At 34.5% G+C, this 27,908-nt stretch overlaps 1 protein-coding gene across 1 annotated transcript in view; it reads left to right on the forward strand.

Annotated features, from left to right (window-relative positions):
* The window catches only part of LOC136036977 (cytochrome P450 2U1-like), a 110,806-nt gene that overhangs the window by 75,390 nt on the left and 7,508 nt on the right, over positions 1-27,908 (forward strand). The gene's annotated exons all lie outside the window — the stretch shown is intronic.

Genomic DNA, 27,908 nt, shown 5'->3' on the forward strand with positions numbered 1-27,908 from the left:
CTCTTAGTTTTGATATGACGATTTTGAGAAATAAGGGATGGGGAAGGAGGCCTAGTTGCCATGCAATTTTTCGGTTACATAAAAAGGCAACTATAAATTTTAATTTTTAACGAATTTTTTTATTAGTAAAAAATATACGTAACTTAAGAATTAACTTACGTAACAAACTTTTATATCCTTTAATTTTTATTATGTATATGAGGGGGTTTGTACCCTCGTTAATTCCTCGTTCTTTACACTAAATCGTAAGTTTTGTCCTAATTCTTCAATAATGACCCCTGAGTTGAAATTACTAAAAATAGTATAGCATAAAGAGCGAGGTATTTATCTCCTCCTACATACCTCGCTCTTTATGCTAAAGTATTTTTAGAACCCCTCATATGCGTATTAATCTCTGTTCGTTTTAAGTTTCAATGCTAATCTTTACTTTCAATTGAAAAAACTTTTCCATGTTTATTTTTTCATTGTTTTTTTATAGTAATTTTAGAAAATCCTGCGCCCTTTTCATTGAATTTCTGTTCCCCCATGACACATTTCTCCAAGGAAAGATCCTCCCACATAGCCCCCTCCCCTCAATCCCACCCCCAAAACCAAAAACAAATCTCCTGAAAACGACTGTATACTTCCCAATAACCATTATTATATATAAACACTGGTCGAAGTTTGTAACTTGCAGCCCCTCCCCTAGGGACTGTGGGGGAGTACGTCATTCCCAAAGACATTCGTTAACTTTTACTAGAAGTTTAGCCTTTCATCATGGTTGCTGCCTTAGGGGAAACCTAATGAAGGACCAATCGTTGTCCATAGTAGCCAAAAATTTAAAAACGCGTTTTGAAGAGAAACTGTCAAGGGAGGAAGAACCACCATTTAAACTAGAAACGGGAAGGTTGGCTCTTATTTTTATTCATCTTAATGGTATATGTTTGTTACGAAGACAAATTTATGGGAATTCCAAAAAATAGTCTAAAACACAACAAAACTAGTGTCAGATCGAACTGAAAACTGCACTATTGGAATATACTGCTAGTACTGCTGTACTACTAGCGAGTCACTGCAGAAACGAGCTATCTGAGACTAGAACAGCTTCACACGTTCTTCCTCTATCCCAATCCATTCAATACTTCCCTCTTTGCATCCTCTCAAGAAGTTTCCATTTTCTTTAAAACCTTTCTTAGGTCCTTTTCCCAGGTTGTCTGGGTCCTTCCCAGACTTCCTCTATCCCAATCCATTCAATACTTATCTCTTTGCACCCTCTCAAGAAGTTTCCATTTTTTTTAAACTTTCTTACAACTTTTTCCCAGGTAATTTGGGGATGATCTATTTGTTGTTTGGCCTTACAGAGTTGGCTAAAAGCTTCAGTCTATGGCCATCTGTCATTTTGATCTGTAGAACTCGTCCTAGGCATTTCAAAATATCTCTTATTATAGCCCTAGAAAGTGGGATGGAAAGACTGATTTTGTATAGCCTACTGTTTGAAATACAGTATTGTCAGATAGGTACACGAACAACTCGTTGACAATTCCTCTAGAATACTTCCAACAAATTCTCGACTTTTTTCCAAAGCGGTGACGTTTCAGAACCATGACAACTGTCAACACTGTAGCTTCCAATATTCTAATTTTGGCTCGTAAAGTTATCTCCCTATACTTCCAAACTTTTTTCATCTGGAAAAAAACATCCTCGGTCTTAGCTATTCTACTTCTAACGTTTTTACTTTATCCACTATCCTTGCTAACGATACTACCCAGGTAAGTGAAGCTGTTCACTTGATCGACATTCTCGTTACCCTACGTCCCCTTTTCATCTGCGCTTATTCCTAGCTTTAGCGACTTAGCTAAGGCTAGGAATAACCTTACCAGGCATGGTCTTTTCACTGTTATCTATTTCCGGTCTAGGCGACATACAATTACAACATACTATTCCATTTGAATCAATCCTCTCCAATAGCCTTTGCCCTGTTCCATAGGACAAAGTTCATCAAAATTAACGATAAAAATGGGAATAAAAAGCAGCCCTGCGTAGCCCCTAGCTTAATACAAACAAGCTACTAACCTTATTTCCTGATTTCCCTGTATGGTATACCAGATAAATGTATTTATCTGGTATACCATACATGAAAAGGACGTTCGCTAAAGCCATTCTATCAGCTGAATCAAACGATCTCGTATAATCTATAAAACTTAGGATCAAAGGAGTCTGATGACCAGGAATTTCTCTGGGGCAACGCATCCTTTCCACTTCCTAAAACCATACTGTTCTCCTCTTACAACTTTAGCTACAGTAGCTACGTTTAAAAATTATCATCGTAGTAAGTAATTTATCTTGGTTAGAAAACAAAGCCATTAAGCAATTCAATCATAAATGCCTCTATAATAACTTATCACTCTCTTATCATCACTTTCATAAAGGGGTTGAATTAAATTTTCGTGAAAATCGCTAGGTACTTCCCCTTTTTCGAAAAGCATATTCATATTTTCAATCAATGTAACTTCAAATTCAAAATATTTCTCAGGCCTGGATTACTTTTGAATTCTTTAGTCTGTCTCTAATACTTTCTTGCAAAATTAATCTTCATACACGATCTAATTATTATAAGCCTTTTCGATCTTTTCTATATTAAATAAAAAAAAGTTTTTAACTGAAAGTAAGGAGCGACATTAAAACTTGAAACGAACAGAAATTACTTCGTATATGAAACGGGCTGCTCCCTCCTCAACGCCCCGCTCTCTAAGCTAAAGTTTTACTCTTTCTCTCAACTCTACATTTTAAAACAGTAAAAAACTCTAGCGTAAAGTGCGGGGCGTTGAGGAGGGAGCAGCCCCTTTCATATACAAAGTAATTTCTTTTCGTCTTAAGTTTTAATGTCGCTCCTTACTTTCAGTTAAAAAACGTGTTTGTTTTTATTTAATTTCTGAACGTTTTCTAATTAATGCATGTTTTAATTTTGGCTCTCCGCAGATGAATAATTAAAACGAAATTTGGATATTTTTTTTTTTTTTTTGCCTAAATGGATTTCTCATAGTTTTGACTGAATGATTTTGAGAAAAAAGAAGTGAGAAGTGGGGGAGGAGGCTTAGTTGCCCTCCAATGGTTTGGTTACTTAAGAAGGCGACTAAAACTTTTAATTTCTTACGAACATTTTTATTAGTAAAAGATATACGTAACTTGCGAGTTAGCTTACGCTACGAACTTCTGTATTCGTATGTTTTTATTATGTATATGAGGAGGTTCATACCCTCGTCAGTACCTCGCTCTTTACACTAAAGCTTAAATTTTGTCCCAATTCTTTAAGAATGATCCCTGAATCACAAAGCTCGTAGAATAAATAATTGAAATTACAAAGGATACTTTAGCGTAAAGAGCGAGGGATTAGGAAGAGGCGAAAACCTCATATGCGTGATATTTTCTATTTGCTTAATTTTTAATGCTGCTCCTTACTTTCAGTTGAAAAAAGCTTGTTCATATTTATTTTTTCATCGTTTTTTTTAAATAATGCTAGAAAATCTTGCGATCCGTTCATGGAAAATTTTCCCCTGGGGAAGGAAATCACCCCTGGGGAAAAGAAAGAAAAAACAAAAACAAATAAATACGCATCCGTGATCTGCCTTCTGGCAAAATATACAAATTCCACATTTTTGTAGATAGGAGCTTGAAACTTCTACAGTAGGGTTCTCTGATACGCTGAATCTGATGGTGTGACTTCAAGGGGGTGTTTCCCCCTATTTTCTAAAATAGGGGAAATTTTCTCAGGCTCTTAACTTTTGATGGGTAAGACTAAACTTGATGAAACTTATATATTTAAAATCAGCATTAAAATTCGATTCCTTTGATGTAGATATTGGTATAAAAATTCTGTTTTTTAGAGTTTTGGTTACTATTGAGCCGGGTCGCTCCTTACTACAGTTCGTTACCAAGAACTGTTTGATGATTTCCTGTAATTTTATCACGGTTTAGCATTTTTCTCAAAATATCTTTCCTATCTTTCGTTAACTTTACCTCATCACTAATTAATACCTCGTTCCTTTCTTTAACTGGGACAAGTCCAGAATGACTATTCCCTCTCAATTTTTTTAGCAGACTAATACAATATTTTACAATAATGCTGTGTGGCTATATCTACCAGATCTTTAGCAATTTTATCTGTGGCATCCACTTTACATCTCCTTAGTTCATTAATGCTTTCTCTACTGTCCTTACGTGGCTCTTATTTTCATATCTTTTCCTGTAAGTTTGTCACGGTTTTCAACTTTTCAAAATGTTCTACGTATCTCTCTTTAACTCTGTGTCCCTGTTCCTATATTTAACTGTTCCTCTCTAACTATTCCTATACTCAACTGCTTCTCTATTGTCCCGTTCCTCTGTACGAAGCTTGGAGCAGTTTCATTAATATTCATTTCCACATTTCTAACTTTCCTCCCTAAGACACAATCTGCAGCTTAAAAAACTCTTTTCTTAAAATTATTCTATCAATTTTCTACATTTTTAAATTTCAGACTCTTGAGTTTATTATTCAACTTTTTCTAAAAAGTTTCTCCCAAATTCACATTCTGAAGTTTACCAAAGTCACAACTTCACAGAAGTTAGTTACCCTGCGTAAATTTAAAATTTAGATTAACTCTATACACTACGATATGCTGATCTTTAAGTAGCTAATCTTTAAGCTATTTACCCTAGCATTTTGTACGGATTCTTCAAGTTTTTGGTTTTTAATAACACTACAGAATTGTATATCAAAGACATACTGGTCAACCATTGACCAGTATGTGCCAAACACAATGTTTGCACAATGTGCCAAACACAAACCAGTATGCACAATGCTGGCCAAACAATGGTTGGCCAGCATTTCTGGCCAACCATTTTATATCTGAAATGCATAATCTATCCTTTAAAACATGATTGCATAGTCCGTGTGAAATTTTGAGTCTATCTAAAAATTTGTCAAGATATTTTCACAAGTTATCTCTCATGTCCTTTGTGCTCCAGCTTGGACTTCTACTTCTAGGGATTTCTCCCTATTTTGGAGAAAATCCAATTTTTTAAGGACACTTATTTTGTATCTAGGGATGAAGGGCAATCTAAGGGAAAATAAATATGTTTAGGGATATCCAGGTAAACTTGAATTTTTCAGAAAGAAGGCTGTAAAATATGCCCATATATTGCATATGCTCAGTTTTCAACAAAAACATTTTGTAGTAACACTGGCTTATGTTGCAAATATAAGTGCAGAATCATAGAATAGTGCAGAATCACCGCTGTTGTGCTGCCTAAGTAAAGAGCGATGTGGGCACAATGTTTTTTTTTTAGACCAGGGTACTTCGTATCGAAGGAGTTGTTGTAGAAACTTCAAAAGGTCTCATCCGGCTGGAAATTGAAAGGGCTAGTGCCCTTTTTAATAGTTGAAAGTGATTGGAGGACACCTAACCCCCCTCCCACACCCACAGCCCTCGCGGCAAGAGTTGTAAGTTATGTCCTGGGGGCATATAAGGTATATATAGAAAGGGTAATCATACAAACATCGGAGGGGGCTTATTGGATTGCTAATCAGAAGACTTAGTGCCCTTTTTTGAATTCAAAAGTGATGGAGGGTGGATAACCCCCCACACCTCGTATTTCCCAGAATCAGTCTGATATAAATTTTGAGATGGCTATTTGTTGTTGTAGAAACTTCAAAAAAGGCTCATTCGTTTGGAAATTGAAAGGAATAGTGCTTCTATTAACAGTCGAAAGTGATTGGAGGGCAACTAGCTTCCCTCCAACGCCCACCATTTCCCCAAACACATCCAATCAAAATTTCGAGATACCCATTTTGTTCGCAGTATTTAAAAGGTCTGGAAATTATGTCGTTGAGGATGACAACCCCCCTACAGCCCTCAGCACAAGGGTTGTAGGTTATGCCCTGAGGGCATATAAGTTATATATAGAAAGGGTGACCGGATAAACTTCGGAGGAGGATCATTAGATTGATAATCAGCAGTTATAGGGCCCTTTCTAAGATTCAAAGTGATCGGAAGGTGAATACCCCTAACACTTCATATTTCCCCTAATTACATCTGATAGAAATATCTAGATGACCTTTTATTGTCTTAGAAACTTCGAAAAGAACTCATTCGATTGAAAATTAAAAGGGCTGGTGCTCTTTTTATAGTCAAAAGTGATTGGAGGGAAACTAACACCACTCCCACGCTCATCCAATCCAAATTTTGAGGTAGCAATTTTGTTCAACGTAACTGAAAGGTCCGGAAATCATGTCTTTCGAGGATGAAAAACCCCCTACAGCCCATAGGGCAAGGGTTGTAAGTTATGGCCTTGGGGCATATAAGGTATATATAGAAAAGGTGATCGTATAGACTTTGGAGGGGGACCATTGGATTGGTAATCAAAATTTCAAGTGCCCTTTTTAAGATTCAAAGTGATTGTAAAGTGGATACCCCCCACATCTCGTAATTTCCCAAAATGAATCTTAAAATTTTGAGATGGCCATTCGTTGTCGAAGAAACTTCGAAAACATCTCATTCGGTTGGAAATTGAAAGAACCAGTGCCCTTTTTAATAGTTAAAAGTGATTAGAGAGCAACTAACCCCCCTCCCACGTCCACCATTTCCCCAAACACATGAAATAAAAGTTTGAGAGAGCCATTTTGTTAAACGTAATTGAAAGGTCCGAAAATTATGTCTTTGAGGATGGCAACCCCCCACAGCCCTCAGAGCAAGAGTGTGTGGAGGCATATACAGAAGGGTGGTCTTCAGAAGGCATAGGGGTTATCAACCCTACTCATGTTAATTCTTGCTTGTTTTTAGTTTTACTCGGATATTTATTGTGGCTTATGTTCTTTTTTAATTTCATTTATTTATTGATAGTGATTTGTAGTAGTTTCACGCTTGGAAGATTATTTGGGGAGAAAAGCTCCCCAGATATTTTGCATCGATGGGTCTTATTTCTTCTCCTTCATCTTCGCAAGTTGAAACCCGTGGTAAATATAATCTGCGGACTCCTAAGGTAGTTACAGAGAGGTCGTGTTTTTGCCTGAGGTTTTCAATTCCTCTACATTGGGAAAGATTGAATAATGAGATTGATTTTAACGTAAGCATAGATGCTATAAGACGGAAGTTGAAAAGAGTGCTGATTGAAAGTTATAAATCTAAATAATATGAAAATCACTTTTTTAAGTGATTATATTAAAATAATCAATACAGAATCTTACAGCCAATGGGCTGTAAGTTTCTTGCGGGAGGTTTCGGCCAAGGCGGTTCTAACGGTGTACTACGTGTTTCCATCTGACGCCATTTTTAGGGTTTTTGGACAATTTTTGTTACTATAGGACGAGTTTTTGTTTTACTGCCGTGATTACTGTATACCCTAAACAAGACTCTCTTGTGTCGGTAATCTACACCAATCTTCTTCATTATTGCTTAAAAATAAACTAAATGCTAGGTTCCCTAAATTACTAAAAGCCCAGTGAATGATGATTTCAAATGATGAAGGTTTATTAAACGTTAACACTAGCTTTTTTAAACTAATTTAAAAAAAACTTTTTCCACAAGACAAGTTTTTTAAAGAAAAGTAAAGAGCTCCATTAGGCCAAGAATGAGCAAGAATAAAGTCAAATAATATTCGAAGCGTGAAACTACTACAAATCACTATCAATAAATAAATGAAATTAAAAAAGAACAGAAACCACAATAAATATCCGAGTAAAACTAAAAACAAGCAAGAATTAACATGAGTAGGGTTGATAACCCCTATGCCTTCTGAAGACCACCCTTCTGTATATGCCTCCACAACTCTTGCTCTGAGGGCTGTGGGGGGTTGCCATCCTCAAAGACATAATTTTCGGACCTTTCAATTACGTTTAACAAAATGGCTCTCTCAAACTTTTATTTCATGTGTTTGGGGAAATGGTGGACGTGGGAGGGGGGTTAGTTGCTCTCTAATCACTTTTAACTATTAAAAAGGGCACTGGTTCTTTCAATTTCCAACCGAATGAGCTGTTTTCAAAGTTCTTCGACAACGAATGGCCATCTCAAAATTTTAAGATTCATTTTGGGAAATTACGAGATGTGGGGGGTATCCACTTTACAATCACTTTGAATCTTAAAAAGGGCACTTGAAATTTTGATTACCAATCCAATGGTCCCCCTCCAAAGTCTATACGATCACCTTTTCTATATATACCTTATATGCCCCAAGGCCATAACTTGCAAACCTTGCCCTATGGGCTGTAGGGGGTTTTTCATCCTCGAAAGACATGATTTCCGGACCTTTCAGTTACGTTGAACAAAATTGCTACCTCAAAATTTGGATTGGATGGGCGTGGGAGTGGGGTTAGTTTTTTTTATTTATGTTTGTATTGTGGATAAAATAAAACTTACCTACCTACCTACCTACCTCCAGTCACTTTTGACTATAAAAAGAGCACCAGCCCTTTCAATTTTCAATCGAATGAGCTCTTTTCGAAGTTTCTAAGACAATAAAAGGTCATCTAGATATTTCTATCAGATGTAATTAGGAAAAATATGAAGTGTTGAGGGTATCCACCTTCCGATCACTTTGAATCTTAGAAAGGGCCCTATAACTGCTGATTATCAATCTAATGATCCCCCTCCGAAGTTTATGCGATCACCCTTTCTATATATAACTTATATGCCCTCAGGGCATAACCTACAACCCTTGTGCTGAGGGCTGTAGGGGGGGTTGTCATCCTCAACGACATAATTTCCGGACCTTTTAAATACTGCGAACAAAATGGGTATCTCGAAATTTTGATTGGATGTGTTTGGGGAAATGGTTGGCGTTGGAGGGAGGCTAGTTGAGCGAGGAGGGAGACTATTCCTTTCAATTTCCAAACGAATGAGCCTTTTTTGAAGTTTCTACGACAACAAATAGCCATCTCAAAATTTATATCAGATGGATTTTGGGAAAATAAGAGGTGTGGGGGGTTATCCACCCTCCATCACTTTTGAATTCAAAAAAGGGCACTAACTATGATTACCCTTTCTATATATACCTTATATGCCCCCAGGACATAACTTACAACTCTTGCCGCGAGGGCTGTGGGTGTGGGAGGGGGGTTAGGTGTCCTCCAATCACTTTCAACTATTAAAAAGGGCACTAGCCCTTTCAATTTCCAGTTGGATGAGACCTTTTGAAGTTTCTACAACAACTCCTTCGATACGAAGTACCCTGGTCTAAAAAAAAAACATTGTGCCCACATCGCTCTTTACTTAGGCAGCACAACAGCGGTGATTCTGCACTATTCTATGATTCTGCACTTATATTTGCAACATAAGCCAGTGTTACTACAAAATGTTTTTGTTGAAAACTGAGCATATGCAATATATGAGCATATTTTACAGCCTTCTTTCTGAAAAATTCAAGTTTACCTGGATATCCCTAAACATATTTATTTTCCCTTAGATTGCCCTTCATCCCTAGATACAAAATAAGTGTCCTTAAAAAAGTGGGTTTTATCCAAAATAGGGAGAAATCCCTAGAAGTAGAAGTCCAAGCTGAAGGACAAAGGACATGAGAGATAACTTGTGAAAATATCTTGGCAAATTTTTAGATAGACTCAAAATTTCACACGGACTATGCAATCATGTTTTAAAGGATAGATTATGCATTTCAGATATAAAATGGTTGGCTAGAAATGCTGGCCAACCATTGTTTGGCCAGCATTGTGCATACTGATTTGTGTTTGGCGCATTGTGCAAACATTGTGTTTGGCGCATACTGGTCAATGGTTGACCAGTATGCGCCAGAAATGTTGAACTAATAAAATTTGTGGATATTTCTTTACTGTGCTACTTAGGAAACTGATCATTTTTATCCTCTATTATACCATATTAAAATAAAAAAGCTCTAATCAAGAACCAACCTCCATCTAAGAGAAAAACTCAGAGATACTATTTTAGATTCTATTTTATTTGCTTTTCAGTGAACTCTCATTCGATTATTCGAGAAGTATTCCGTTTGTTCTAAAAATGGGAGGGAGTATAAATACACCGAATTTTTAATTTATATGGACGCAAAAATAAATATAAAGAAGAAGAAGAAAAAATAATAAACAGAGGTAAAATATGCTAATCTAAAATTTACCGAACTAAACTTCGGAGTCACAAAAAAAGAAAGCATAATTTAAATGGGGAATTTCTATTATGTGTATATAAATACACCGAATTTTCAGTTTGTGTCGAAGTAAAAATAAATATAAAGAAGAAGAAGAAGAAGAAGAAAAATAATAAAGAGAGGTTAAATATACTGATCTAAAATTTACCGAACTAAACTTTGGAGTCTCAAAAAAAGGAAACATAATTTAAATGGGGAATTTGTATTATGTGTATATAAATACACTGAATATTCATTTTTAAATTGACGTAAAAATAAATATAAAGAAGAAAAAATAATAAAGAAAGGTAAAATACTGATCTAAAATATTTACCGAGCTAAACTTCTAGTCACAAAAAAGAAAAAGAGTTTAATGCGAAAAGATTGAAAAATGAGAAGGAGAAGAAATAAGACCCATCGATGCAAAATATCTGGGGAGCTTTTCTCGTTCAAGCTTAATCTTAAACATAACACTTAAACTGGATACTTTGCCGACCAGGAAGAATATTATGAAGTGAAAAAAGGGTCTCTGTTGTGGATTTTAAGGGGAAGTTTGATGGGGATGGCAGAAAAGGTTTAAGGATACGAACTTCTTTATTTTGGATAATCTGTAAAGGGGTAACATTACTTTTAAAAGTGTTCAAAAAAATAATAGATGCATAATCAAAATGGGATTGCACAAGGGAAAAGTAAATGGATTTAAAAGCGCAATATGGAAGATGGTTTTTCAGTCTGCACATTATAACAACTCCAAGGGCAGATTTTGCTCTAACCTGATTAATTTGCTCTTTCCATGACAAATTCTCATCAAACACAACTCCCAAATATCTTATCGATACAACCCTTTCAATAACAGACTCAGGTTCATTCGCAGAAAGGGAAACTGATTCTATATCTGGAAACTTGTGACCCGTCCAGATTAAGAGTTCGACTCTTTCTTAGCTGGATATAGCAAAGAACGAAGCCCATTTGGCAACTGACCTTCAGGTTAAGGTTCTTTTATTTTTTTAGGTTTTATTTTTCTTCTTTATTTTTTTTTTCGGAACGTGCTCCAGCAGCACGTGAGCAAGGTGCTAATTTTTTACTGTGTAAAACTTGCGGATATACAACTGGTAGTTACTCTTATATACTCTGGTAATTCCTTGACACGCATTATTTTTTTACTTTCTCTTTCAGCCACAAGCCAGGTTTCGCGTTGCTTACATCGACACGCTTCCTTTTGATAATTTCTCTCTGAGCCTTAAGCCTACCCCCCCCCTAAAGGAACACGTATGCAAGATGCTAATTTTTAACTACGTAAAACTTGTATATATACAACATTCTTCGCTGTACCATTGTCTGTGCATATCAATATATTGTCCGGTTTACTGACTCTAGAACATGCAACATATAATTGTCCGTGGGAAAAACAATCCGTATTAAGATCTATACTGCACTTTTCTCATGATTGCCCTTGAGCTTTGTTGATGGTGATTGCAAATGCTAATCGAATTAGGAAATGCAATCTTTAAAATTGAAAAAGCAGATTAGTTGGTATCATGGGAATGCGATGAATAAAAACAGCCTCACCTTCGGAAGGCCCTGTCAAGATTGTTGCCTCTATTATGTTTTCCATTTTTTTAGCAAGTCGCCTAACATTGCAAAACTTTTATTGGGTTAATATTTCGCAACAGTATTATTGGTACGCCTATTTTCAATTGTAGCACGTGTGGTGGAAATCCTGGGAGATCCAGGAAATTGAAAAATTATGATGGATAGTTAACCGCTTCATTTGATTCCAGAACTGTGTCGACTGACTTGTAAATGACTGCCTGGTCTTGAATCTTGGTCAGAATAACATTGTTGATTTCGTGGACGTCTTTGTTCTTGACTGCCAGAATCGCTCGTTCACTTAGCCATTTATGATTTTTATAATTGGTTAGAATATTCGGAAATACTTTCTCAATCAAATTATTTTTTACGTCACTAAATTACAGAATTCAGAAGGCAGTTGTATGCGTCCTGAAATTGAGTCATCTGGTAACATTCCGTTTCCAAACATTCCGTTTCCAATTGTCAGCAATTGATCTGTAAATTGCTACTCGTCTAATATTAGTGGTATTACCGTCATTTACAACTGCATCTCGCAAATGAATGGATTGTTCAGAGTGGAGCTTGGTCTGATTCAGACGGATGAATAGCAAACGTTCTGATTCAATCTTTGCATACATATCAACGATATATTGGTGAAACAATTGACAGCATTTAAAAATATAATTCTCTTCATAAAATAATTCATAAAATAAATAACAATTTTATGGGTATTAGTAGGAATCAATTCGATTACCGTTTTGAACAGAAGCACTAAATTATTATTTTTGTGGGAAAGATGTTGCAACTGGGAAACGATAGTTCTTTCAACATCAGTTTTTTTAATCGCTATCACTTTCAATTTGTTTGGTTTGTTTTACATCGACTTGTCCTTTGTCATTATAAAATACATATTGCCAAACCTTTGTTTTTTTAAACTAAAATCTGGTAGGTATTGATGACCTTATCCAAGTCATAATCCCAAGCCCAATCATCATCGCTATCATTTTCAATTTTGGTACGTTTTAATTCTCGCTGTCCAGGATGATTTTCATCTAACTGCGCGGTTTTGCGTTGCTCTGGTGTTTCCTCCTGGTGTTACTTTTTTGGTGACATTATAGGATAATTTCTCTTTGACATTTTCTCTTTGAGCCTTAGTGTAATGGTACCTTTTCTCTAAGCCGCATATATTTATATTGAACTAGCTGTTGGTGTGGCGCTTCGTGCCACACCAACAACTAGCTGGTAGGGGTGATTTGCCCCCCAAGCCCCTCCTGCACTTGTAATTCGTTACGCGCCATAATAGTTATGTGCCATTGTAGTTGTGTTTTAAAAACGAATGTATTCAAGCCAAAAAAAAACTAAAAAAACTAAAAAAAAGGTAAAAACTACAAGAAGAACTAAAAAGAAAAAAAAACTAAAAACTAATAAAAAAACTAAAAAAGCTAAAAAGCTAAAAAAAAAACAAAATAGAAAAAAAATGAAAAAAGGAAAAAAACTGAAAAATAAAGGAGAAAAACAAAACTAAAAAAATAAAAATAAAAAAACTAAAAAGGTAAAAACTACAAAACAATACTAAAAAGAAAAAGAAAAAAACTAAAAAAACTATAACAAAGGTAAAAAAAGGTAAAAAGGTAAAAAAAAGCGTAAGTCGTTACGCGCCATATTAGTTACGCGCCATTGTAGTTGTGTCCCTGTGTCCCACCTGTGAATAGATATATATATATATATATATATATATATATATATATATATATATATATATATATATATATATATATATATATATATATATATATATATATATATATATATATATATATATATATATATATATATATATATATATATATATATATATATATATATATATATATATATATATATATATATGTTTTTAACTACGTAAAACATGCGAATATACAACATTCTTCGCTGTCCCATTGTCTATGCATATAAATAGATTGTCAGGTTTACTGACTCTTGAACATGCAACATATAATTGTCCATGGGAAAAACAATCCGTATTCAGATCTATACCTCATTATTCTAATGATGTGTCCCTGTGTCCCGGTCGACATTTATATTCCCTGTGTCCCGGTCGTCATTTGTGTCCCTGTGTCCCAGTTTGTAATTTCCCTTTGAGTGTCCCAGTCGTCATTTATATTCCCTGTGTCCCGGTCGTCATTTGTGTCCCGGTATCCCGGTCTGTAATATCTATTCGAACAATCCTTGTGTCCCGGTCGTCATTTATATATCCCGCCTGTGCCCCCGGCGTCCCCGTTGTAGTTGTGTCCCTGTGTCCCGGTCGTCATTTATATTCCCTGTGTCCCGGTCGTGATTTGTGTCCGGGTTTCCCAGTCTGTAATTTCTCTTTGAGGTTCCCGGTCGTCATTTATATTCCCTGTGTCCCGGTCGTCATTTGTGTCCCGGTATGTAATTTTATCAGTTGACAAACATGACGTCAGTCGACAAACAACTTCATGACGCATACAGCTCAATCCTTAAAATGAAGTCAGTCAACAAACATGACGTCAGTCGACACACAAACATGACGTCACTCGACAGATGCAAACACACACAGACAACTTATTTATATATATATATATATATATATATATATATATATATATATATATATATATATATATATATATATATTATATATATATATATATATATATATATATATATATGTATATATATATATATATATATATATATATGTATATATATATATATATATATATATATATATATATATATATATATATATATATATATATATATATATATATATATATATACATATATATATATATATATATATATATATATATATATATATATATATATATATATATATATATATATATATATATATATATATATATATATATATATATATACATATATATATATACATATATACATATATATATATATATATATATATATATATATATATATATATATATATATATATATATATATATATATATATATATATATATACATATATATACTAGCTGTAGGGGTGGCGCTTCGCGCCCCCCCAAGCCCTCCGCGCGCGTAAGTCGCTACGCGCCATATTGGTTACGCGCCATTGTAGTTGTGTCCCTTTGTCCCACCTGTGAATATAGATATATATATATATATATATATATATATATATATATATATATATATATATATATATATATATATATATATATATATATATATATATATATATATATATATATATATATATATATATACTAGCTGTTGGGGTGGCGCTTCGCGCCATCCCAACACCTAGTTGCTGGGGCGCTTCGCGCCCCCCAAGCCCCCCCGTGCGCGTAAGTCGTTACGCGCCATATTAGTTACGCGCCATTGTAGTTGTGTCCCTGTGTCCCACCTGTGAATATAGATAGATTTATATATGTGTTTCAAACTACGTAAAAATTGCGAATATACAACATTCTTGGCTTTCCCATTGTCTGTCCATATACAAAGCAGTATGTACTAATAATGACGTCATATGCAAACGCTCTTTTTACAAACAAACAAACATGCATACACACAACTCGTTTTTATATAGATAGATAGATAGATACAATACAAATTAACTACGTAAAACTTGTGAATATACAACAGTCTTCGCTGTCCCATTGTCTGTGCGTATAAATACATTGTCAGGTTTACCGACCCTCAAAGATGCAACATACAATTGTACATTGGTAAAGCAATCTGTATTAAGATCTATACCGCATTTTTCTAGTGATTGCCCTTGAGCTTTGTTGATGGTGGTTGCAAATGCTAATCGAATTGGGAATTGCAATCTTTTAAATTGAGAAAGCAGATCCGTTGGAATCATGGGAATGCGAGGAATAAGAACAGCCTCACCCTCATAAGGCCCTGTCAAGATTGTGGCCTCTATTAGGTTTTCCATTGTTTTTTTTTACGGCAAGTCGCGTGCCATTGCAAAGCTTTGGTGGGTTGATATTTCTTAAAAGTATTATTGGTACGCCTATTTTTAGTTGTAGCACGTGTGGTGGAAACCCTGAAGGATCTATGGAATTTAAAAATTCAGATGGATAATTAACCGCTTCATTTGGTTCCAAAATACAAATTAACTGCGTAAAACTTGCGAATATACAACATTCTTCGCTGTCCAATTGTCGCTGCATATAAATAGATTGTCAGGTTTACCGACCCTCGAACATGCAACGTACAATTGTCCAAGGGAAAAACAATCAGTATTAAGATCTATACCACATTTTTCTAATGATTGACCTTGAGCTTTGTTAATGGTGATTGCAAATGCTAATCGAATTGGGAATTGCAATCTTTTAAATTGAAAAGGCAGATCCGTTGGAATCATGGGAATGCGAGGAATAAGAATAGCCTCACCCTCAAAAGGCCCTGTCAAGATTGTGGCCTCTATTAGGTTTTCCATTGTTTTTTTTTTACGGCAAGTTGCGTGCCATTGCAAAGCTTTGGTGGGTTTATATTTCTTAAAAGTATTAAAACAATATTGTTGATTTCGTAGACGTCTATATTTTTGGGTGCGAGAATCGCTCTTTCACTTAGCCATTTATTATTTTTATAATTTTTTAGAATATTCGGAAATACTTTTTCAATCAATTCATTTTTGGACGTCACTAAATTACAGAAATCAGCAGGTAGTTGTATACGTCCTGAAATTGAGTCTACTGGGAGCTTTCCGTTTCCATTGCCAGCAATTGATCTGAAAATGTTTGACCAGAGTCATCGTTTTGCAATCGGACACGCATATTTGTAGTTAATTTTAATGTTTTTACGTGTGCCCATAAATTAGAATTTTTCAGGCAAGCATTCATTTCGTCTGCAGGAGTTGATTTAGGTATTATAGGTAATGTTTGCCTGAAATCTCCCGCAAGCAATATTAATGTGCTGCCAAAGGGTTTCGACTTCCCTCGCAAATCTTTCAAGCATTGATCCAGAGCCTCGAGCGATTTTTTGTGTGCCATTGTGCACTCATCCCAAATAATAAGTTTGCATTGCTGCAATACTTTACCCATCCCAGATGATTTGGAAATATTGCACGTGGGAGTTTCTGTAGAATGCAAGTTCAGAGGCAATTTCAAAGTGGAATGAGCAGTTCTTCCACCAGGTATGTTGCGGCTATTCCGGACGACGCAATTGCCAACGCTATATCATTTTTTGATCGAATTGATGCCAGAATCAGTTTTATCACAAACGTTTTACCAGTACCTCCTGGCGCATCCAAAAAGAAAATTTTTCCAACGTTGTTATCGACACAATGCATTATCGTATCATAAATGTCTTTCTGTTCCGACGTTAACTTGGAAATGCTATTTTGTACATACGACAATAGATCACTCGTACTGTAACTTTGTTCACGATCCAATTCTACACATGTCGAAACAGCAGCGATACGGTTAGGTGAAGGCATTCCCAAATCCTGAAGAGGTTTGTTTGCCATACGTACGCACAAATCTTCTATAACAACTAAAGTGTAGTTATAAATTTCTGATGTAAAATCAAAAGTCATATCTGACGTCTCTAACTGTTTTCGATGGAGTATATCTTCGGACATGACGTCAGTCAACACAGAAACATGACGTCACCTGATCCACAGACAGACACACAGACAGACAACTTATTTTTATATATATAGATATAAATATATATATATATATATATATATATATATATATATATATATATATATATATATATATATATATATATAATATATGTTTTTCATTACGTAAAACTTGCGAATATACGACATTCTTCGCTGTCCCATTGTCTGTACATATAAATAGATTGTCAGGTTTCCCGACTCTTGAACATGCAACATATAATTGTCCATGAGAAAAACAATCCGTATTCAGATCTATACCTCATTATTCTAATAATTACCCTTGAGCCTTGTTGATGGTGATTGCTAATCAAACATTCCCTGTGTACCCATCGTCATTTATATATCCCCCTGTGCTCCCCGGCGTCCCCGTTGTAGTTGTGTCCCTGTGTCCCAGTCGTCATTTATAGTCGACAAACATGACGTCAGTCGACACACAAACATGACGTCAGTCGACACACACGTCCCAGTCGTCATTTGTGTCCCGGTGTCCCAGTCTGTAATTTCTCTGTGAGTGTCCCGGTCGTCATTTATATTCCCTGTGTCCTGGTCTGTATATACATTCGTTTTTGAATTGGTATATGATGAAATAATTTTTTTTTGTTTTTTTTCCTTTTTTTCTTTTTAGTTTTTTTTTGGTTTTTACTTTTATTTTTTTGTTTTTTTTTTAGTTTTCTTTTTCCCCTATGTTTTTCAGTTTTTTACATTCAGTTTTTAATACATTTACCTTTTTTAGTTTATTTTTATTTTTATTTTTTTTAGTTTTCTTTTTCTCCTTTATTTGTCAGTTTTTTCCTTTGTTTAGTTTTTTTTCTTTTTCAGTTTTTAGTTTTTTAGTTTTTTTAGTTCTTTTATTAGTTTTTTGTTTTTTTTTCTTTTTAGTTTTTTTGTAGTTTTTACCTTTTTTTGTTTTTTTTTAGTTTTTTTGTTTTTTAGTTTTTAGTTTTTTACCCTTTTTTTAGTTTTTTTTAGTTTTTTAGTTTTTAGTTTTTTGCCCTTTTTTTAGTTATTTAGCTTTTTTAGTTTTTTTTAGTATTTTTTTTTTAGTTTTATGTGTGTTTTTAACTACGTAACACTTGCGAATATACAACACTCTTCGCTGTCCCACTGTCTGTGCATATACAAAGCCTTATATACTTATAGTGACGTCATATGCAAACCCTCTTTTTACAAACAAACAAACATGCATACATACAATTTATTTTTATATAGATAGATAGATATACATATACACTATAAATTAACTACGTAAAACTTGCGAATATACAACATTCTTCGCTGTCCCATTGTCTGTGCATATAAATAGATTGTCAGGTTTACCAACCCTCGAACATGCAACATACAATCGTCCATGGGAAAAGAATCTGTATTAAAATCTATACCGCATTTTTCAAATGATTGCCCTTGAGCTTTGTTGACAGTGATTGCAAATGCCAATCGAATTGGGAATTGCAATCTCTTAAATTGAAAATGCAGATCCGTTGGAATCATGGGAATGCGAGGAATAAGAACAGCCTCACCCTCAAAAGGCCCTGTCAAGATTGTTGCCTCTATTACGTTTTCCATTGTTTTTTTTTTTACGGCGAGTCACGTGCCATCGCAAAGCTTTGGTGGGCTAATATTTCGTAACAGTATTATTGGTACGCCTATTTTCAATTGTAGCACGTGTGGTGGAAACCCTGGAAGATCCAGGGAATTTAAAAATTCAGATGGATAATTAACCGCTTCATTTGGCACCAGAACTGTGTCGACTGACTTGTAAATGACTTTCTGGTCTCGAATCTTGGTCAAAATAGTAATGTAGTGATTTCGTGGACGTCTTTATTCTTGGCTGCCAGAATCGCTCGTTCACTTAGCCATTTATGATTTTTATAATTGGTTAGAATATTCGGAAACACCTTTTCAACCAATTCGGTTTTGGACGTCACTAAATTACAGAATTTTGTTACCTACTCCCGGCAGAGAGCATAGCTCGAATGGCACGGGAGTTATAAATGAAAACAACAACATTCTTCAACATAAAATTCATATATATGGCGTCATCATATAACTTTTACCATAACTGAATTTATGGTTGCAGCCTACGAATATGACATTATTCACCATCTTGTACACGAAGGTGCAGTTTTCACCAAATGATAAGTTTTATCTTCCACTTTATGTTTGGGTACTTGCAATAGGCACTAGGTTTAGCAACTTCCTGTCTGATGAGCTCTTAACTAGCTCCCTATGATGCATAAATTCCCTGCTAGCGGAGGAGGAGAAAAAAGAGAAAGTTAAGGACTTCAAATGTAAAATCTGATTTTCCTTGTTCTTCAAGCCAGGGGACTGTAAGTTTACTATGCAAAGTTATAGCCCATGGTAATTTTAATGGGGTATATTTTGTTTTGATTTGGTGTCATTCTTAGGTATTTCTGGTGAATTTTGAATTTCCCATAAACTTGTTCTGAAACAAAATCTTAATTTTAAGGCTAATCCAGACAATAGTTACAATTCCTGAATCAGCTACGAAATTACCAATTCCAAATTACCGCGTTGTTTTTTTTTTACTATTCGTCGTGGTTCGTCCATTACAAGGTTGCAACTACAAAATGCATTAGATATTGCAGCTGGGTTTCAAATGAGCCATTAAACAGCTCTATAGGTTTTTCAAGTGTCCCGCTAGCGGTGATGACAAAATAAAAAGAACGAAAAAAGAGTGACTTTATTTGTTTTTCAAGGTGGGAGCTCTTTTCGGTTTTTTCAGTGTCCCACTAATGGTGATGACAAACAAAAGAAAGAAAAAGAGGGTTTTGTGTTTTTTAAGGTGGGAAGGGGCTTGTAACTATTTGGGTGTAAGGTTTTCTATAATGGTGATTGCAATTGTGCAGTTTTCATTTTGATTAAATATGCTTTTTGAATGTTAATAGGTAATCTTTGGAATTCTCTAATTTAAGTTTTCCACAAAATTTACCGTAAGGCTAACCAAAATCGTAGCTAGCATTGCTGAATCAGCTTCAAAAGGCAAACTTTTCTCAGTGTGTTTTAGAACGCATTTCTCAATTGATAGTTTTTTCCGAAAGTACTTAGAAATTTTTACTACGGTCTGTGGCTCAATCTTTAATAGGTTGCGCTTGCCATATCCATGATATTGAGCTTTTGGGGGTAATTTTCTCCTTTTTCTTCATAGAAGAGAATTTACTTGTAAATTAACTTGTTTAAACCTTTCAAATTTTAAGTATTGGGATTTAGCATGGCATAGGTTTTTTTCCAGTACATGTGTCATTTCAAAATGATTTTCTTTTTCTTATGAGTTTTGGTTATTCTTAGGACAAGTAGCCACTCAAATCAAATATTTGATTGTAGTTTGGTAACACGAACTTTTTTATTCTTAAAACAAGGCTTCATAGCAACACAACTTTCTAGTCTTAAGCAATCTTACGAGGAAGAAACAATAAGCTTATTCTTAAAATACCGAAATACCAAAAAATTTAAAGGTAGAAAATGTATTTATTGCTTGCTTCTTTATAATTTTGAACGTATAAGAAAAATTAAATCCGGTTACAGTTTAGTATAGACACAATAAATTAATTGATGACTATAGCAAAACATTTATGTACTATTAAGTATGTAATGACAAAATTTAAAATCATAATCTGTATAGTTATATCATTGGTGATTCTAGTGGAAGCCCGACCGGTGATTCTTACGGATAAACCAAACCTTGATATAAGAACGACCAAACAACACATAGAAGAGCAGTCTTTAACAGATCCTGACGCTGGAGACATAGAATACGAACTATTTCCTAACCCTGAGGAACGTTCCGAAAAGATATATGAATACATAATCAAATTCGAATCTATGCTTCATGTAATAAAACAACTAAATATTTATTCTCAGTCCAAAAATGAAACAAGACTCATTTTAAAGGACAGTTTTTTCATTGATCTTATCAAAAAAGAGCTGAGGGGACTCCTGGGAAAATCTACTTATATCCTTTTCATAAAGGAAATCATGAATGAAAATGATGATATCCATAAAAAATGGGATTCAACTTTAAAGAACCTTCGGATAGTTTTACAAGCACTTAGAAATCGTAGTTCAAAACTGGTCAGGAAAAAAGGAGAAACAGAACAATTAAGCAATGCCAATATTACCGTTCGTCTTATGTCCATGACAATTGAAAGTATCGAAAGGCAAATCCTTGATTTACGTAATATTCAAGATAAAAATGTTGTTCTGAAAAAAGAAGAGATGGAATCATCCAATGTAGAACGGAAAAGGGCCAACAATAGAGAGGAAAACAAAGAACAGTTGGGGGAGATTGATGATGATAGTTACTACAAACAATATGAGGAGGAACATTATAGGTTTGATAGTGGACCGTTTTTGCACGAATACACAATTTATATTGCTATTGGGGTGCTTTGTATATTTATTTTATTTATATTAGCCGTGGTTACTAAATTTTGGCCTCAAGCAAAAGCAAAATCAAAGAAACACAATCAGATTAAAAGAAATACTAAAACCAAAAAAACTAAAGACTCTCTTAGCTCTAATCAGTCATTATCACCAGCTCCTTCAGTGAATTCAGTCTCGTCGGTGCAGTCTGATTCCTCATCACAATCAGCTATAAAGAGGAATTCACAACAAACGAAGGTGAATTAACACAATGCGTTTAATTCATTAATATAGTTTTTTCAATCCGATGAGCTGTGATTCGTTCTCTACTAGGTTTCAGCTTTCACCGCAGCCAGGATTAGTGCCAAACATGACATAGAGAAGGACAAAGATGGCTTATTGGATGGCTTAGCGGCCAAAACAATTGCTCGCAGTATCATTCCATTTTACTGACTAAAAATCTTCTACTTCGAGATTTGTTTCACAATTTTTCCTTTTTCGTCTATCATGCTTAGCCAGGTTTTTCAAGCCAATGTACTTCCTTTCATATTCAAGCCAAGGGACGCAACATATCCTTTATAGGGGTCTTAGACAAGGCGATTCTAATAGCGTACTTTTTTTCGATCTTAATCTATTTTTAGGAGTTAAATGCTATTTCATTTTTTAATATGGGACGTGATCGTCTCTTACTAGGTTGCTAGCCACCGCTGCAACCTGAATCAAATGTAAATGTACGTCGTTCATTAACATTTACCACAGCACAATGACTGTCTGACTAAGCATAAATTGAAATAGCAATCTTAAATTAATAGCTCATGCTCGCTATCTCGTCTATTTTCTGCGTTTTTTTTTTCAGCACCAAGTTTCTTCATGAGTGACTCCTTTTAGAAGGTTATTCTTTTAATATTATAATTCTTTGAAACAGTTTGTCTGATTAAAGTAAAGAGGGATGTCGGAACTTAATACAGCAAAAAATTAGTGATTCGTGATTTATGCAACATATTTTTTTTAAAAACTCTTTCAATCAAACTGGTCCGTTATATTTTCTTATGTTTAGTGGATCCTGGAAAACTAGTAGTTTACTATAAGCTTTGCTTTCTTGATATTTCTTCAGAGAATCAAAATTGTTTTAGAAAAGTTATTGACTTCATGGCTGGTAAAAACTGTTGAGAGCTTTATTATTTATACTTTTTTTTTTCCTACTGGCCGCAGAAAGATTTTTCTTTTTTATTCCTATTTTGTGGTCAATTTTGCGTTTTCAGTAAAGCGCTACTTCTTCAGAATTTTAAAATATAGGGAAATATTAAAATATAGGGAAATATATATAAAAATATAGGGAAATATCACAAAGCCGGTTTCCGTGAAATAGCTTTTCCAAAAAGAGATTATAAACTGCAAAGCACCAATTTTCATTTGTTTTAAGTTTCAGCATCACTTTCATTAGAACAATAATTTCGTTTGGTGTGTTTTTTTTAGTTTTAAAAATATTGACAATTATCTTTAAATCTTTTTTTCAAACTTAGGCAAGAAAAATAATGAAATTAATGGATTCTTGCTAAAAATAGGGCATTAAATATAGGTTTAACTTCGCATCTCGGTCAAATTTCACATTAAAAATCTGGTATTTGAAGCAAATAGATAAAAAAACTATTTTTTTCAACTGAAAGTATGGAGCAACAATAAAACTTAAAACAAACAGAAATTATTTTGTATATGAAAGAGGCTGTCCTTAACCCCCACTATTTACGCTAAAGTTCGACTCCTTACAACTATACTTTTTAAAGCAATAATAAGCTTTAGCGAAAAGAGTGGGCCGTTGACGAAGAGATATCCCTTTTATATGCTGAATAATTTTTGTTGGTCTTAAGTTTTAAGTTAAAAAACTCACAGTTTTTATTTAATTTCTGAACGTTTTTTAATTAATCGAGGTTCTGAAGATTGCTCAGCGTACATGAATAATTTGAATGAAATTTGCATATCTATTTTACTTTCTTTGACTAATAATTACCTTATAATAACCTGAGTTTGATTTTTATTCCAGTTATTCAGGAGTGACCCTTGAGTCACAAAGGCTGTTCAATTAGAAAGGTAACCTCTTTTAAAAGTAAAAAAAAAATAATCAAGTGTAAGAGCAAACTATTGAGAAGCGGCAATTCTTCCCCCATATACGTAATATTTTCTGTCCCTTTTAAGTTTTAATGTTGCTCTTTACTCTAAGTTGAAAAAACTTATTTTCTAATTTAATTTCTGATCGTTTTTAAATAATACTGGGAAATTCAGCATCCTCTTCATTGAAAATAGCCTTCCTCCATGAAAAATTCCTCCGTTGAAATATCCCCTTGCAAAACTTTCTCCACCAGCCCCCCCCCCCTGAAAACGTCTGTATACTTCCCAGTTATCAATACTATGCGTAAACAACGGGCAAAGTTCACAACTTACAGCACTTCCACCGGGGACTTTGGGGATTAAGTCATCCTTAAAGACATATTTATTGACTATTTTTGACTATATTGAACAAGTTTGCTATTTAAAAATTATGATATGGTGACTTTGGGAGAAAAATGAGAATGGGAGGGGGCTTATTTGCCCTCTAATTTTTTGGGTCACTCTAAAAGGGCTTTAGAACTTTTAATTTCCGTTTGAATAATCCCTCTTGCCACATTCTAAAACCACTGGGTCGATACGATCAACCCTGGAGAAAAAAAAACATAAACACGCATCCGTGATCCTTCTTCTGGCAAAATATACAAAATTCCGCATTTCTTCATATAGGAGCTTGAAACCTCTACAGTTGGGTTCTCTGATACGCTTTCAAAAGAGTCCTAGCATCCTTACCTCAGTCTTGGTTGAACTTAGCTGAGTTGAGGATGCTGGGACTTTTTTTTTCAAAATTTTTCATTTTATTTTTATTAATTTTATCCTGTTGTAAGTTCTTTCTTCTTATATATTTTTGTATTGCTGAGTAGTCAAGAAGCGTCGTCAATCTGATACTACACTATACTTTCAGTTCGAAAAGCTTTTTATTTATTTGATTTCTGATCGTTTTTTAAATAATGTGTGAAATCCGGTGCCCCCTCCTGTAAAATTCCTTCCCCCCTTGGAAAATTCTTCCATGGAAAGATCCTCCCATGTAACCTTCTTTCGCTCGAACCCCCCCCCCACGAACAGAAAAAACTCCCCCTGAAAATGTCTGTATACTTCCCAGTAACCAATACTATATGTAGACAATGACCAGCGTTCACAACTCGCAGCCCTTCCCCCAGGACCGTGGGGGATTAGGTCATCCTTAAAGACATAGTCATTACATTTATCGGCTGTGCTGAACAAAATGGCTGTCGAAAAATTTTAATCAGCTGACTGAGGAAACAATGATCGTGGGAGTGGTCCTAGTTGGCCTCCAATCTTTGGTCACTTAAAAAGGGCACTAGTACTTTTAATTTCCGTTTGAATGAGCCCTTTTGCAATGTTCTAGGACCTCTGGATTGATACAATTACCCCTCAAATTAAAACAAATAAACACGCATCTGTGATAATTCTTTCGCAAAAAAAATACAAAATTCCACATTTATGCTGATAGGAGCTTGAAACCTCTACACGAGGGTTCTCTGATATGCTGAATCTGATGATGGTATTTTTATCAAGATTCTCTTACTGTTAGGGGGCGTTTCCCACTTTTATTTGAAAATAAGACGAATATTCTCAGGCTCGAAACTTTTGATTGGTAAGACTAAACTAGACGAAACTTATATATTTGAAATTAGCATAAAATCCGATTTTTTTAATGTACCTAATGTTAACCAAATTCCGTTTCTTAGATTTTTGGTTACCATTGAGCTGCGTCGCTCCTTACCTACAGTTCGTTACCATGAACGGTTTGATCCCTCTGTCGCAGACACGACCCATCAGGATCTCGTTTTAAGACAATTCCAATTTTTATTTTTATTACAACTAGTTAAAGAATGAAGACTGTCAATGTATTTCAGAATAATATTTCATTAAAATAGTTGCTGTTTCTGCATTTCAATTCTCTTTTATGTATGGGAAACTTAATTTATTTAGTTATTTTTCGTTTTCTTATTTCATGGATTTTTTTTTTATTCAGGGAAAGCTCATCTTCCTTAATTATATGCTTGATTTCAATTGGCAAAATTAGAACGTGTAAAGGACAAGAAGAAGATCTTATACACTTAGAAAGTCCAATGTGCTACAGGGCTGTCAGGCACACTCTTTGGCTTTCGTTAAACACTATTTTTTCTAGCGTCTTGGAAACGTGCACCATTTTTTCATAGAAGATCAATACGATTTTCCCTATGGAACAACATTGTAGTTCCCTTGATTTCTCTTTCTGGTTTTCTTATGACACGGACATGAATTGTTCATTAGAAATATCCAAGAGACTGTATTAACCTCCAGTGTATATCATCAAACTACAAAAATAATTCCCTATTGAACTTGCCAGCAGTACAAAACCAGTTGAAGTTGATTGTGTTCTCATGCCCTAGCGATTCGTGGTCTTGCTTAATCAGAGGATCCATTATCTAACTATGTGGGGATAGTCTGACATAGCCCACATTTTTCTACGGATGACAAGGCAGGGGGTAACTAGTAAATTTTCCTTCCAGGGTGGTGGCAAGCTTTATAGTTATGGTTGTTCTACTCTTCTGGGTTCAGGTGTCCACGCTCTATTTGATTCAATTTTGATTAATCAAACACTTGGAAAACTATAGGTTCTATCACTATATTAGCTCTATGACTCTACCTTGGTTCTACTGCCCTAGTAATGATGCATGGACGGATAATAGATAGACATATCTATTAACAAATGAATTAACCTCCCTTTTATACAATCCTAATAAGCGGGAATTAATGTCAGGTTCGCTTTTTACTCAATTGGACTATTTGTCTTGGCTTTTTCTACAAGTAGCCATGACTCAATGCCCACAACTACTTCATATTAATTCAAAAATCAACCCATATTGATATAGATCAAAAAGGTCAAATAATTCTAAATTACATCTGGGGGAAAAGATCAGGACCGACGGTCCTGATACCAACCAGGACTGATAAACAGTATGCTGTGAGATGATAAATTCATTCAAATGAAACATAACAAAATAATTAAATTCAAGTTTTCAAAGCTGATCTTGCTTTTTTGGCAGCTTGCCTCAAATATCTTTTTGTAATTTATTTAATATTTTTATTATTCGTATCAAATTATAATAGCATTGGACCAGTTACAAAAATGCCTTTGAGGCATTTTCTTTGAAGTACATCATCAGTTGAGGATTATTTTAATTCCTAGATAACGGTTTTTCAAAACTTCAAAACGAATTATCGCGTGACTAGAAAGTATCAAATTCGTTTGATACTGACTTGTCAACATTTTTTTTTCTATGTCTGAATCAGTCTTTTTTATTTTCTTCCTTGATGGTTGCTCGATCTTGAGACATTCTTTAAACTTTTTGTTCACAACTGCTTACAAAGTTGCTTACAACTTTTTTCATATTTTCCAAAAAGTAGAGTTCGGAATAATTTAGATAAAAATGTTTTCCTTTTTTAGACTTCTACGTAGCTCTTTTTCTTCGGAGACTTCTTTATGTTCCCTAGCATATATTATTGCTAAAGTGATATTTTGGCAACATTTGATTTGCCTGCCTAAATCTTCTTAAGGAGATGCTAAGAAAAACAAAATCAGGATATGATGCCGTTGACGCCATTTGTTGCGAAATTTTTTCCCTGCCAAAGCAAAAAATAGAAAGATGTTGCAAGCTATTGTAGTGAAGAAAGACTTTTTTATTGCTCTCTATTCAAAAGTTTGCTTATATCTATGGACTTAGATCTGCAGTTCGACATTTAACTGACTTTTTATCGATAACCCAGATTCTTGAAGGAAGATTTAAGATAATCTGAGGAACAAAGAAGTATTTAAAGTTGAATTAAAAGACTTGATTCTCAAATTACGAGATGTGAAACATCAGAATTTAAACATATCAATACTTAAACAGGGATCAATAGAGCCCTGGTTCAGTTAGCAGAGCATTAGTCTTCAAATCATAATGTCAAGTGTTCAATTCCTGCTTGGGTATCGGATCGGTGTAACATTCTAATCGGTTTAAATTGCGAAATCCAACAACGGAAACCCCACTTTCCTTCATTTGTAAGATTGTCAATTTCATAATCTAGATTATGAACTCACAATCCCACTTTTCAGTGAAACGAC

This window comes from Artemia franciscana, chromosome 16, assembly GCF_032884065.1.
Source record: "Artemia franciscana chromosome 16, ASM3288406v1, whole genome shotgun sequence".
NCBI classification, from domain to species: Eukaryota; Metazoa; Arthropoda; class Branchiopoda; order Anostraca; family Artemiidae; genus Artemia; species Artemia franciscana.